General features: G+C 37.0%; 1 long non-coding RNA gene across 2 annotated transcripts in view; it reads right to left on the bottom strand.

Annotated features, from left to right (window-relative positions):
* The window catches only part of LOC118010464, an 85,448-nt gene that overhangs the window by 12,948 nt on the left and 56,940 nt on the right, over positions 1-15,560 (bottom strand). For both annotated transcript variants that reach the window (XR_004679210.1, XR_004679209.1), the window contains one exon: positions 10,199-10,401. This is a non-coding gene — a long non-coding RNA (uncharacterized LOC118010464). The remainder of the gene's footprint in view (positions 1-10,198; positions 10,402-15,560) is intronic.

The following is a 15,560-nucleotide window of genomic DNA, read 5'->3' as shown; positions in this document are numbered from 1 at the left end:
TGGCTTGCAGGGACTCTATCAATGAGCTCCCTCACCCTCTGCTTTGTGCAATGGGGAGCACTGATTCTACCTATAAGTCAGTTTTTAACATCATACTACAGTAGTTTATTCATTCGTGCATAGAATAAATATCTATTGAGTCCCTCCTGTGTGTCACATTCTGTACTAGTCACTGGAGATCCAATGGTTGCTAGGTAAATGTAGCACTTATGTTTCATGATCCTAACATTTTCACTTTTGAATCCCATGTTGAAAGTATCTTTTGGGCGCCTGGGTGGCTCAGTTGGTTAAGCGACTGCCTTCGGCTCAGGTCATGATCCTGGAGTCCTGGGATCGAGTCCCACATCGGGCTCCCTGCTCGGCAGGGAGTCTGCTTCTCCCTCTGGCCCTCCCCACTCTCATGCTCTCTCTATCTCATTCTCTCTCTCAAATAAATAAATAAAATCTTAAAAAAAAAAAAAAAGAAAGTATCTTTCTACTGGGCTGTATTTATTAAGTAATTTTCTACTTTTAAAAATTAATCAAAGACCATCAACAGATAAGCAGATAAACAAAATATTGTCTATACATACAACGGAATATTACTCAGCCATAAAAAGAAATGGAGTACCTATACGGGCTACAGTGCAGATGAACCTCAAAAATATTAGGCTTAATGACAGAAGTTAGATATAAAAGGTCACATATTGTATGACTCCATCTACATTTAATATCCAAAATAAATAAATCCCAAAAGACAGAAAGTAGATTGGTGGTTGCCTGGGGCTAGGGGGAGCAGGAAATAGGGAGTGACTACTTACTGGGTATGAGGTTTTATTTGGAGTGATAAAAATGTTTTGTAACTACTAGGAGGAAGCGTTTGCACCTTATGAATATAGTAAGTGCCAATAAATTATACACTCTAAAATGGTTAACTTTATGTTATATGAATTTCACCTCAATAAATATAGTGGCCAATCAGCATTCTACCAGCAGGGATAACCAGAGATTACTATGTTAAGGTGAGGTAATGGCAGCTAAAAGCAAAAAATGAAACAAAACAAATAAACAAAAAAATTAGGCTTTAATTTGTATATAAGCTAATCTTTATTTTTTATTTAAATTCAATTTAGTTAACATATAGTGTATTATTAGTTCCAGGGGTAGAATTTAGTGATTCCTCAGTTGCATATAACACCCAGTGCTCATTACATCAAGTTCCCGCCTTAATGCCCATCATTCAATTATCCCTTCCCCCCACCCACCTCCCCTCTAGCGACCCTCAGTTTTTTTTTCCTATAGTTAAGAGTCTCTTATGGTTTGCCTCCCTCTCTGTTTTTATCTTATTTTATTTTTCCTTCCCTTCCCCTATGTTCATCTGTTCTGACCTCATTAATCAGACAGCTTTCTAACTACCGGTTCTATATCTAAATTATCCTTAAACCAAGAAATTAAGTACTACTGAGAGGCTACCCAAGCATTCCAGGTACTATACTACGTTTTATTATAAATTTATATATTAACTTTCTGCTTTACATAATAAAAATAGTCATGATAATAACAAAACGATGAAAATCCACAACATAATTGTAGCCATCTAACATTTACTGAGTGGTTAGTATTGCCAGAAATGGGCTAAGTGCTTGAGAAGCATCATTTCATTCACACTTCACATTTTATTCACATTATTTCACTACAATCGTAATATATGAGGTACTATTATTACCCTACCTTTTCCAGATGATGACACTGAGACTCAGAGGTCAAATACTGTGACCAAGTTCAAAATCTAGTAAAAAGCAAAGTCAAGGTTTAATCAAGCAATCTATCTCCAGCAACCCACATGGTTAATCTCTCTGCTATGCCGCTATACACAAAGCTTTGGTGGATTTGCTAAGCTCTGTTTCCTGGATGACAGGAAATTCAAGCATTAACAAAACTGAGTACCTAGGCCAAAAGGCGAGGTCCAGACCACATTTGGTGGTAATCCAGAGTCCTAGAAAAGCCCAGACTTGGTTTTGACTACTTGATATACCCAACATTTATATATTTTTTTAAATTGAAGTATAGGGGGCGCCTGGGTGGCTCAGTTGTTAAGCATCTGCCTTCGGCTCAGGTCATGATCCCAGGGTCCTGGGATCGAGCCCCGCATCGGGCTCCCTGCTCCGCGGGAGGCCTGCTTCTCCCTCTCCCACTCCCCCTGCTTGTGTTCCCTCTCTCGCTGTATCTCTCTCTGTCAAATAAATTAAAAAATCTTTAAAAAATTAAAAAATTAAAAAAAATAAATAAATTGAAGTATAGTTGACACACAATGCTATATCAGTTTCAGATGTGTAACATAATGATTCAACAAGTCTATACCTGATGCTATGCTCACCGTGAGTGTAGCTACCATCTGTTACCATACCATGCTAATACAATACCATTGACACTATCCCCTCCGATGCTGTACCTTTTATTCCCATGTCTTATTCATTCCATAACTGTAAGCCTGCACTTTCCACTCCCCTTCATCCATTTTGTCCATCCTCCCATCATCCTCCCCTCTGGCAACCATCAGTTTGTTCTCTGTATTTATGGGTCTGTTCTGCTTTGTTTTGTTTCTTAGATTCCACATATAAGTGGAATTATGTGGTATTTGTCTTTCTCTGCCTTATTTCACTTAGCATAATACCCTCTAGATCCACCCACGTTATCACAAATGGCAAGATTTCATTCTTTTTATGGCTGAGTAATATTTTCCATTGTGTATATATCCACATCTTCTTTATGCATTCATCTATTGGTGGATACTTGGGTTGCTTCCATATCTTGGCTATTGTAAATAATGCTGCAATAAAAATGGGAGTGCATATATCTTCTCAAATTAGTGTTTTGTTTTCTTTGGGTAAATACCCAGTAGTAGAACTAGTGGATCATATGGTATTTCTATTTTTAATGTTTTGAGGAACCTCCATACTATGTTCCACAGTGGCTGCATCAATTTACATTCCCACCAATACTGCATAAGGGTTCCCTTTTCTCCACACCCTTGCCAACACTTATCTCTTGTCTTTTTTTTCCAGCCATTCTGACAGGTGTAAGGTGATATCTCATCATGGTTTTGATTTGCATTTCCCTGATGATTAATGATGTTGAGCATCTTTTCATGTGTCTGTTGGCCATCTGTATGTCTTCTTTGGAGAAATACCTCTTCAGGTCCTCTGCCCATGTTTTTTAATTGAAGTATAGTTAAGCTCTGCCTATTTTTTATTTTTTTATTTTTTTATTTTTATTTTTTAAAGTTTTTATTTATTTATTTGAGAGAGAGAGAATGAGAGAGAGCATATGAGAGGGGTTAGGGTCAGAGGGAGAAGCAGACTCTCCGCCAAGCAGGGAGCCCGATGCGGGACTCGATCCAGGGACTCCAGGATCATGACCTGAGCTGAAGGCAGTCGCTTAACCAACTGAGCCACCCAGGCGCCCTCTGCCTATTTTTTAATTCGATTTTTTATGTGTGTTAAGTTGTGCAAATTCTTTATATAAGTTCTTTATATCCTTATCAGATATACCATTTGCAAATTATCTTCTCCCAAACTAGGAAACCTATTAAAAATAGTCCTTTAATAAATATTCTTTTATTTAATAATTCAGTGAATAACTAACACATTGGAGTATAATATCTATAAACAGGTTCTTCAATTTTAGACACATAAAAGTATATCTATTATAATAGATTCAGTTTTACAATAAAGCAACAGCAATGTGAGCCTGTAGAGTTGTGTTACCCTGGATAACTCCTCTGATCCACTTTGCCCTATAAGTACAGTTTGGTCAAGAGACAAATCTTTTTACATATTTTATCCAGTAGATTTAATATCAAAGTTCTACTGTACCCATATCAGCAATTCTATATGATATATGCTATTTTTAAATGTAGTTGCAAAATTAAACTTCCAGTTATTTAATCCTTAAGAGAAATAAGTATTATTATCAAGGATTAGTTTGTTGGAACTTTTAAAAAAGATTATTTATTTTTATTTTAGAGAGAGACGGGGAGAGAGAGAGAGCATGCAGCAGGAGGGGCAGGGGGAGAGGGAGAGAATCTCAAGATGACTCCCCACTGAGTGTGGAGACCAATGTGGGGCTCAATCAATGAGACCCTGAGATCATGACCTGAGCCAAAATCAAGAGTCAGATGCTTAACTGACTGAGCCACCCAGGTGCCCCAGTGTACTGAAACTTTTAAATTGCCAGACACATGCAGCTGTGTTTAGGTCTCGCTATAGAAAACAATAATATAGAAGTATTATCCCTCAATTCATGAGAATTAGAGCACACCATCCCCACTTGGAATTTATTATGATCACTGCTGTGACTATTTAAATGCATATTTATTGTATATATCTCACATAATGTTAAAGATTCAGAATAAAGTGTACTGAACAACCCAGATGTGTCATAGTGCAAATGATAGGAAGTATTGATTACTCAGAATGCCTGGAAAATAAGATTTCTGATTAATTAAACATCCTGGATTATAAGAAATACTTCTACATTTCTATAGTGGTTGAGCGACTCCTTAGGCAGTATTTGTGTTGACTACTATATTTGTGAACACAGCAAAGTGACAATCTCTGAGAGTTAAGTATTTTTCTAATTTCTAAAAATTATTAATATTCTCACCATGATTAGCACAAAGTAGACACTCAAAACAATACATCAGCGGACACAAAGAAATATAAAGATATTCCATGCTTATGGACTGAAAGAATATTGTTAAAATACCTACATTACTCAAAGCAATCTATAGATTTAATGCAATCTCTATCAAAATACCAATAGCATTTTTCACAGAACTAGAACAAACAACCCTAAAATTTGTATGGAACTACAAAAGACCCTGAATAGCCAAAGCAATCTTGAAAAAGAAAAACAAAACTGGAGGTATCATAGTTCTAGACTTCAAGTTATATTACAAAGCTGTAGTGATCAAAACAGTATGGTACTGGCACAAAAACAGACACATAGATCAATAGAACATAATAGAAAACCCAGAAATAAACCCACAATTATTTGGTCAATCTTCAATGAAGGAGGAAATAATATGCAATGGGAAAAAGACAGTCTCTTCAACTAATGATATTGGGAAAATTGGACAGCTACATGCAAAAGAATAAGACTGGACCAGTTTCTTCTACCATACACAAAAATAAACCCAAAATGAATTAAAGACCTAAATATGAGACATGAAACCATAAAAATCTTATAAGAGAGCACAGGCAGTAATTTCTCTGACATTAGCCATAGCAACATCTTTCTAGATATGTCTCCTGAGGCAAGACAAATAAAAGCAAAAATAAACTATTGGGACTACATCAAAATAAAAGGCTTCTGCACAGCAAAGGAAACCACCAACAAAGCTAAAAGACAACCTTTTGAATGGGAGAAGATATTTGCAAATAACATATCTGATAAAGGTTTAGTATCCAAAATATATAAAGAATGTATACAACTCAACACCAAAAAAACTAAGTAATCCAATTAAAAAACAGGCAGAAGACATGAACAGACATTTCCCCAAAGAAGACATATAGACGGCCAACAGACACATGAAAAGATACTCAACATCACTCATCATCAGGGAAATGCAAATCAAAACTACAGTAAAACTACCTTACATCTGTCAGAATGGTTAAAATAAAAAACACAGAAATAACAAGTGTTGGCAAGGATGTGGAGGAAAAGGAACTCTTGTGTACTGCTGGTGGGAATGCAAACTGGGGCAGCCACTGTGGGAAACAGTATGGAAGTTCCTCAAGAGGTTAACAATAGAACTACCCTGCAGTCCAGCAATCTGGGTGTTTATCCCCAAAATACAAAAACACTAATTCAAAGGGATACATACACTCCTATGTTTACTGCAGCATTATTTACAATAGCCAAGATATGGAAGCAGCCCAAATGTCCATTGATAGATGAAGGCTAAAGAAGATGTGGTATATATGTACAATGGAATATTATTCAGTCATAAAAAGAATGAAATCTTGCCATTTACAGCAACATGGATGGAACTAGAGAGTATAATGCTAAGCAAAATGAGTCAGTCAAAGAAAGACAAATACCATATGCTCTCACTCATACATGGAATTTAAGAAACAAAACAAACAAGTAAAGGAAAAAAAGAGAGAGAAAGATAGACAAACCAAGAAACAGACTCTTAACTCTAGAGAACAAACTGATGGTTACCAGAGGGGAGGTGGGTGGGGGGAATGGGTGAAATAGGTGATGGGGATGAAGGAGGGCACTTGTGATGAGCATCGTGTGTTGACTGGAAGTGTTGAATCACTATATTGTACACCTGAAACTAACATAACACTGTATGTTAACTATACTGGAATTAAAATGAAAAATCTAATTAATAGATAAGGAAATAATATTTAAACATTTTTAAAAATTAAAAATTAAAAAGAAAAACAACAATACATCAACCCACTGGTGATGTTCTTGATACTGGTGAATGGAGAAAGAAGACTGCGAAAGATGTTGCTACAAGGATATTCCCTGAAGTTCACTGACTTCTTCACATGCCCATTGTCTGTTCTTGTGCTGGGAAGGAGTCTATGAAATTCTAAGTTCCTGCTTTGCTCACAAGCCCCTTCTAAGAAGAGCAGCCCAAAAGATACTTTGAAAACAGTTGCTACGATTCATTCTATGGATGCTGAGTGAAACCTGGCACTTTGGCCTCAGAGAGGAGTACCCAAGTTAAAGGTTAGGCTACCACACAGTTTGATGTGGAGGAGACCATACCTCTGAATTGGCTTGCATGAACCTTGCCAGGCCAGGAAATTCACTGTGGTTAGTGACAAATAGACCATGGTGTATTATTTTTCTCTCAAGAAGTACTACTAGTTGGGGAAAATTTGGGGACAAAGGGACTATATAGTTGAAGACTCTGTGGTCCCTTGCATCCTTGCAACTAAGTCTCATTACCTAGAATCACAACGCACTAGCAAGAGAAGAGTAATATACAGATTACTTGTGACCAATCAGTTTTTAGTGATTAATCAATTTAAACATAATAAACCCAGATTTTTATCATGTAGAAAAAGTGTGGCAGTGGAAATAATATGGACTTCAGAATAAAAATCATGCTTAAATCCAGATACCTTGACTTTACCATTTAACAGAACATCAGATAATATCAGGCAATTTATGAGGACCTTTATGAGCCTCAGTCTCCCTTTCTTTAACAGGGGCATAATATTTTATACTTCACAGATTCTTACAAGAAAAGGAACTAGTACAGGGGTCTGTCACACAGACAGAACTCAAGAAATATTTGTTGCCCTTCCAATACTCCCACTGATTCCCTATTTTAACTTTAGATGTATTTGTGCCCCCAAACCTAGCTAACAAACTTTCTCACTGCCAAATTAAAAAACAACAACAACAACAACAAAAACAAAAGAAAAACACAGCAGATACAGTTAAAAGAAGAATCCTGAAGTAGACAAAAATGTTGGGAATTGAGAAAGGGAGATAAGAGACCTTAAGATGGTAACAATTATTATTTTTTGAATATTAATATTGAACTTCTTGTTCATTTTGTAAGTGATACTTAAAATTAGGTGACACTTTCCAAGTCTAACAAGGGGAATTCAGAGAGAGAAAATAGTCTCTGTTGTTCTATCCATTTCCATAAGAATCCAAGAAAATCAGAGAACTCAAGACACAACCAAAGAATATGACATCTTAAAAACTTTATTTGCCCCCAACTTCATCAATCAAACTTTTCATAAGCTCACCTTTGGTATCAGCTAACACGTCCCTATTTTGTCTGAACAGGCCCATCTGATTCCCCCATCCATAAATTCAGCTTATGTTCTCAGAACAGCATTTTTTCTCCCTTAGGCCTTCACCTTCCATTTAATACCCTCTGCTACTTTTCTCCAAAATCCCTACAACAAATATTAGCTCACATACAAGGAAAGCAAGCAGAGTTTCAAAATGGGCCAGGGGCAGCATTCTTAAAAATAACTCTGAAAACAACACTCACTTATCCAATAAAAACAAGAGCAGAATTCAGAATAGTTATACTGTGGGATTTGTACATTTATCTGCTCTTTGAAAAGGTAAAATAAACATGAAACATTCCATCAAGTCCTAAGCAAAACTCACCTGCCATCACCACCACTCTCCTTTCCAATAAACACTTGCTGGCAGAAGCAGGAGAGAAATCCAAGTTTCTTGCCTCTTGAAGTGACAAGTACATTCTTTCCTCATTTGCCAAACTGCTTTTCTCCCTCCGAAGCTCCAGCTGTTCTCAAAACCCAGACACTGTTCCCTTCACTGCCTGACCTCTGGCTCTAACCCTCAGCCAAGGGTGCATCTCCCTGAAATCTCTTGGGGACACTAACAGCCAGGACTTGAAAGCTTGTGCCTACTTAAACCGAGTTGGGTTTTTGGCAGGGAGAGAAGGGGTGGCGGTGCGGGGGGGTGGAGGGGGGCACGGTGGGCGGATGAATGGGAAACACTGTGTCGGCACAAGAACTCAAACAATTGTGTTTGGACAATGCCTGATGCTTTGGTGCTGCCAAGTGATGGCTGATGATTCTCATAGTGGTTTGCAGACTTTGGCTGTGGGATTTTTGTTCACTGTGGTTCACAGCCTGGGACCCCCAAGTTCTGCTATGGAAAATAAAAAAGTGTTTACAAAATAAGTATATCTATTATGACTACATTTTCTTTCAGTGATATGAATGAGAAGATCCATAGAACCATGGGATCTTGGGGGGGGGGGTGGATTTTAAACCCATTCATTTATATAAATAAGCTCCACAAAGGACAATATGAATTAATTCTTCCTCAGGGATTATAAAGAGTGAACTGTTTATGTTTCTCTCGATTAATAATGTTCCACTCTTGGCCATAATATGATAGAAGTGGGAGAAAAGGGATACAAAGGCACATTTGTTCAGGTCCAATTGCAGGAAATCAACAATCAGAAGAAAAGGCAAATACCTGCAATTTTTTAGAAATTCTGGGTTTTTAAAAAAGTTAAAGCTATCCTATGTCCAGGCTACTCTGACTTGATAAGTAACCTAGAATGAATTTTAATTCCACACATAGCTGTTAACCACTGTCTGCAGTGATTCTTGAACGTATAACACATTAACGTTATTACTTAAGAGATGGTAGCCAAAGACTAACCAGCTAAATTAGTGAGAACTAACATTTGATGAGGTGTGAAAGGGATCTAAAAACATAGTCTATTTCTCACCCTTATAACAGTATGACTCAACATGATCCAAAGCTAGAAATGCTGGCTCTTTCTGTTTGTTCCACCATCCCAAGGACATTTCTGTCATCTACATGGTCCAAGATGATCTTCACTGTAGCCAATGAGAAGTGGAAAAGGGAATAAAGGTGGGGGAAGGGTAGGGAAGTCCACCACTTCCCTTAAGAGCATGACTCAGAATTTGCACACATCATTTTCACCTACATCCCCTTAACCATAATTTGGTCACATGATTATTGTCTGAAATATGTATTTATTTTGGGCACTATGTGACAGTTAAATATCAAGAATTCTATTAATACAAGAATCAGCAAACTTATACCCATGGGCCAAATCTGGCCCACTGCCTGGGTTTAAGTGACCTATAAGCTAAGAATGATTTTTACATTTTTAAGTGGTTGAAAAAAAATCAAAAGGAGAATAATACTTCATGATGTGAAAATTATGTGAAATTCAAATTTCAGTGTCCACAGATAAGCTTTTATTAGAACACAGCCATACTCATTCATTTAAATATTATCTACAGCTGCTTTCATGCTACAAGGGCAGAGTTCAGTAGTTGTGACAAAAACCACATTGCCCACAAGGCCTAAAATATTTACTATCTGGCCATGTATTAAAAGAACTTTCTGACATTTGCTTTAGAAGAAAGAAAGAAAAACAAAAAAACAGGAATTGATGGAAACTAGCTAACTTGGTCATACTGAAGTGGAGAAATTGGGAGTAGAGGAGGGTGGGTTTTAAAAGCGGCTGTAAATGAGTCCTAGTTCTTTAAAAGTTCTTCAAATTGCTGAATTAGTTATCCATTTATATATTAAATATTATCCTAAAGCTCCTAACTCCTAAAATTCCTATTTAAACCATTAGGAAGGCTAATGGTTTAAATAGGAATCATGTATTGCTTAGTTTCTATGGGTCAGGAGACCAGAAGTCACTCACCTGGGGGGCGCTGGCTCAGAGCCTCTCAGGAGGTTGTAGTTAGGATACTGGCTGATACTGCAGTTTCATCTGATGGCTCGACTGGGGCTGAAGGTGCCACTTTCAGATTGTTCACTCACATGGCTGTCTGTGGGATGCCTCAGTTCCTCACCACATGGGCTTCTAGCCTGGCTACTAGCTTCCTCCACAGTGAATTATCTGAGCTTGAGAAAAGTAGAAATAGAAAGAGAAAGAGAAAAAATAAGCAGGAAGTCACAGTGTCTTTTATATCCTGTCTTTCAAGTCTCACACCATCACTTTCATTATATTCTTTGCATTAGAAGAGATTCACTAAGTCTACCCCAGCCCACATTAGGTGGACAAGGAATTATCTTCCATCTAGTGAAGATAAATATGAAATTTGTGGTCATTTTAAAACCACCACAATAGTACTTGAGGGAAAAAGTAAATAATCTGTCTTCAGATAATGCTAGGGGCATGAGGCTAGTGATTATGAAATAAGTATAAGTTACTTGACTGGGGAAAAAGGAATATTAAGGCTTACATTAGGGATGGCAGCTATTATATTAGAAATGATTTTAGCTCTCTTGCTTATGCCAATCAACTGGTAGTAGTTGCTTGGAGTACTATGTTGAGAAAATTCTGATTGACAGATATCAAGTACACGTATTTTCTGTCATTGGCGCAAAACTCAAAATTTTAAGCAATGAGAATTTGGAGAAAAAGCAATATGTGAGGCATGTTCAAGTCTCCAGAAAGCTTATCAAACCATGGCTCTTAGGCAGCTTCCCCAGGGTGTTTCTCTAGAATACTGGTATCCCATGAGATTCATTACCCTCTCTCCATCAATCCTTCCTCCCATGAAGCCTTCCTTCCATCAATAAGAACTTATTGAACACATTTGTGTTACACATAGATACTCTGGCCACCAGAGCTAAAATGAGGAACAAAATAAATGTCTCACCTTTATAGTAAACTAGGTATTTCGGTCTTCTGTAAAAGGCTTCATTTTTCTTCTCTTTTCCAAAAGTCATATGTTTTATTGCTGATTACTAACCAATTGCACTAAAAAATCTAGATCAATACCACAGAATAATGGTGATTTTTCATGTTTCTGGTCCCTATATTGCAGGGTTTCCCAGAGTATGTGTCACAGAAGTATTTCCACTGGGCATTATTAATAGGAATAACTTGAATAGAAGGGTTTCATGGCACATAAGATTGGAAAATGCCAGATTACACAATTGTAAACAGATTTCTCTACTGTAGGCAACTTTAATGGACCCATAAATCACCAGGAAAAAGATGGTGTAACATGCTGTATTTCCAAAAGTTCCTTGAGTTTAAAATCCTGTGTGTTTGTTTTGTTTTGTTTTTACAGAATGCTTATTCAGGTGGCCTGACAAATGCTGCTGGAGATTTAAAGTCACTGTTTCCTTATCTCCCTTTCAGCCACATCAGTTCCCTTACATTTCCCTAAGACCTTAGAGTTCAGTGAGACACATAAATGTCCATCATTACAGTAATATACAAAACCTAGTTGGAAAAGAAATAGTGACAATTATTCTCATAGAGTGTTTCTTTAATATCTAAGTATTTCAAAGCCATAGAAGTGTTTTAAAACACATAACTTATATAGAATGTTTGCACATACATACATTTATGTAAAGATGTGCATGTGTGTGGGGGGGGTGTGGGTGTGTGGGTGTGCATTTTGGAATCAAAACAGCTTTCCAAATTACCTGGAAATATATATTTATTAAGTGCACACAATGTGTCAGAAACTTATAAGCATTTAATACAATGATGAGCAAGAGAGAATGCTTTACAAATATTGTCATTAATGTAATTAATAACTCAAGAGTATTTGAGGACAAAAACCATTAAGCACATTATTATCCATTATGGATAGTTTGTAAATAAAAGTACAGGATACAGGGCGCCTGGGTGGCTCAGTCATTAAGCGTCTGCCTTTGGCTCAGGTCATGATCCCAGTGTCATGGGATCAAGCCCCGCATCAGGCTCCCTGCTCTGCAGAAGCCTGCTTCTCCCTCTCCCACTCCCCCTGCTTGTGTTCCTGCTCTCACTATCTCTCTCTGTCAAATAAATAAACAAAATCTTTAAAAAAAAAAAAAAAAGTACAAGATACAAAAAGAGGCTATATCAAGGGCTTTGCATCATTTAGCATTTGTGTGCACTGTATGTAACAGAAATCTGATGACAGTGGCTTAACCAAACAGCCTTGCATAATTTGTCTCACATAAAAAAGTGCAGAGACAAACAGCCCAGTGGCTCCATGGTGCCATCAGTGCCCCAGGATCCTACTTCCTTTTCACTCCTCATTCTCATTACGTAGCCTAATTCCTCATCCTTACTGTGGGATGTGTCCAGTTGGCTGTTACCTTCAACCTCACTATGTGCTTTCCAGGCAAGAACAAGAAGGAAAGAAGAGTAAAGAAGTAGAATCTAGGAGATTTTTGTCAATTATTTCATCAGCTGAAATGTCATGCCACTACCCCAAACTGTGAGCAAGTCTGGGGAAGTATTTTAGCTGGATCCATGGAAGTCACTGAGAACAATTCAGTTTCTGTTAAACATGAAAAAAGAGCGAATATTTGGTAGTCCACTCACTGCATCCTTTTCAGACCCTTACACAGTCTGAGGGCCAAAGAAGGAAGAAGCTAATAATAATGTTTTTAAAATAGATATACTTGATTCTTTCTAAACCGTCTCCATTTATCATACTTCTAACCTCCAAATAACTTTACACTAGCAATTTACTTTTGTTATAAACACAAACTTTTAAGGAATTGCTACTACTTCCTTTGAATACCAATGAAATAAACGTGAAAATAATTTCCATTAAATGTTTGAAATTTTCAACTTTACTATGTTAAGAAATGGTGGCTTACTTCTGTTTTTGTTTGAACTGTTTTGGCCAGCAAAAATAATTGTTCACATTGGCAGAAGTTGAACATTTGCCAGCACTATTTAGAATAGCATTTAGCATACCATAACATATATTTTCTTACTTTCATAAATCTAGTTTAAAACCTTAATTTTTTATAGCTGGGGCCTCAATACTTCAGAATTTTAACTTTTTTTCAACTTTGCAGCATATAAAAGTACATGTGTTAGTTTATAATGCCAAGAAAAGTTTTCTTAACGTTAATTGCATTTCTACTTGGAATTAATTCTGGCTTCATTTTGTACGGACCATGCTGAATGCCTTCCTATCCAGAACACAGAAATACGTTATTATAGTCACTAATCTCTCTACTAACGCCTTAAATTTCTCTTTGACTCTCTTTGACACCCAAAGAGCACTTTTCATTCCTTTCTTTTTTCTTTCCTTCTTTCTTTCTTTTTTTCTTTCTTTCTTTCTTTCTTTCTTTCTTTCTTTCTTTCTTTCTTTCTTTCTTTCTTTCTTTCTTTCTCTCTCTCTCTCTCTCTCTCTCTTTCTTTTTTTTTTTTTTGAATACCAACTCCATGGTATCAACTTCTACAAATGGCTGGTGGAACAGGTACTGGGTAATTCTCATTTTTAATAAATTCTTATGTCTAATGAACCCAAGATTGTTCCTAGAAAATGTATTCCCCCCAAATGCAATGAATCAAAATACCATCTATGAAGAATATAATTCAACTTATCCATAAAAGTACATGTTTCTTAATATCTCACCATAGGAAAATGGTTTAACAGACGTAATACGATGAACTGGTATATTGCCTTGTAAAATGAGAATGATAAAGACTATGTAACAACACGGGAAAATGTTTATGATTTAATATTAAGCAGATTACAACTCAAGGCAAATGAAAGCATTAGACAAAAACTAGAAGGTAATGCACAATGATGAAAATAATTGTGGTAGGTTTATATTTTTTCTAAGTTCCTTAATTTTCTTCCCATACAGTCTGATTATTCTTCAACGTACATGTATTACCTTCATAATTATAAAAGGGAGGTAAAATAATTTTTTAATGAAAATATATTATGAGAGGTGTGATGCTCTCTACACTTGAACATCCCCCTATGTGCTCATTGCTTACCTAGATGTCTTAATAGTAGAGCTGTCTACTATTAGAAATAATAGATTAGAAATAATCCCTCATTTGTTTTTCTTCATTGTTATTTATCTCTGTCAGATAATCCCATAGCTCCATGGACATTGGCCACCCACACACAAGAATAACTTCCTTTTTGCCTTTGGCTGGTAGCACACATGAATTACTAATCCTTTCTTAAACATCTAGGTGAACCTCGAATTCTCATGGGACTCGTATTTCCTCCAGAGGGCTCACTACATAAGGGCCATTCCCTCTGTGGAGCTCTTTCCTGATTGTTCCTCACAAACAGTTAAGTGTGAAAAATGACCACCACACCTCACTTCCCCTCCAGTTACCTCTGTCTATCCTTTGGCCCGAGTTTTAAGGTAAGATTACCACCAGGTTTTTTCCAACCTTTTGTAGCAAGATTGAGAGGCGAGGGGTGAGTTTTACTGGACACTAGTGAAGGTTCCTATAACACCCACATAAAGAGGGAATGTGGTAAAGCCAAAGCAAGCAGAGTGATTTAAAACCAGCTGGAATACAGCCCAGAAAGAAGTTAACACCCTAGGCTTTCCACGAACTTTTCTACTGTGAGTCCGAAGCCAGAGGATCCTTCATGATCAGAAAATTATTGGAAACCCAGTTTCAAAATTCACTGGAAAAATGATACAAGAAATGCCTAACAGGGAAGGTTTTACTTAGATTACTTGATTAATTAAAGACTACATTTCAACAACTCAAGGTTACTTTGTGGATGTAAATGTATGAGTAATACCCAAAACCACAAACCCAGAAGCAATAAAAGGCCTTAGGTTGAAAGTTCTACTGTCAGAATTACCCTGATTTTCCTCTGAGCAACTAGGGAGATAAAAATAAAGAAACCAACAGGAAAATTCATAAATCTGTGATTCTGGAAGGAGAAGGTCACATTCTATTGAGAAGGCGCTTTCCCTAGGTCCAGTAGGAACTGCTTTCTATAATATGTTGGCAAGTGAGTCCATAATAGAAAGGTTCTTTTCAACTTGTGTCTGGACTTGTCTACCTCTCCTGCTGGCTCACCTACACATTACGACTGCCTTTACCCCTAGTGAGCTCCATATGCCAAGCCACCTCTGGAAAGGAATTATGCTTCTGATGGACCTACCCGGCCTCCAAACAGCTCTCCAACAAGCAATGAATACCCAAAGCCTCGGTTGAACCCCCAATTTTTATTGACTCGGGACTAAAGGAAAACAGAATATACAAACTTACCAAGGTTCTCTGGCTATGAGTTAGCAATTTCTTTCCTCTAGAATTCTTTCTTCTTGTT

The sequence above is a fragment of the Mirounga leonina genome, unplaced genomic scaffold, assembly GCF_011800145.1.
Source record: "Mirounga leonina isolate KUSES-001 unplaced genomic scaffold, KU_Mleo_1.0 Mir_129, whole genome shotgun sequence".
NCBI classification, from domain to species: domain Eukaryota; kingdom Metazoa; phylum Chordata; class Mammalia; order Carnivora; family Phocidae; genus Mirounga; species Mirounga leonina.
The sequence above is the reverse complement of the archived record's forward strand: the minus strand, read 5'-3'. Positions and strand labels throughout refer to the sequence as shown.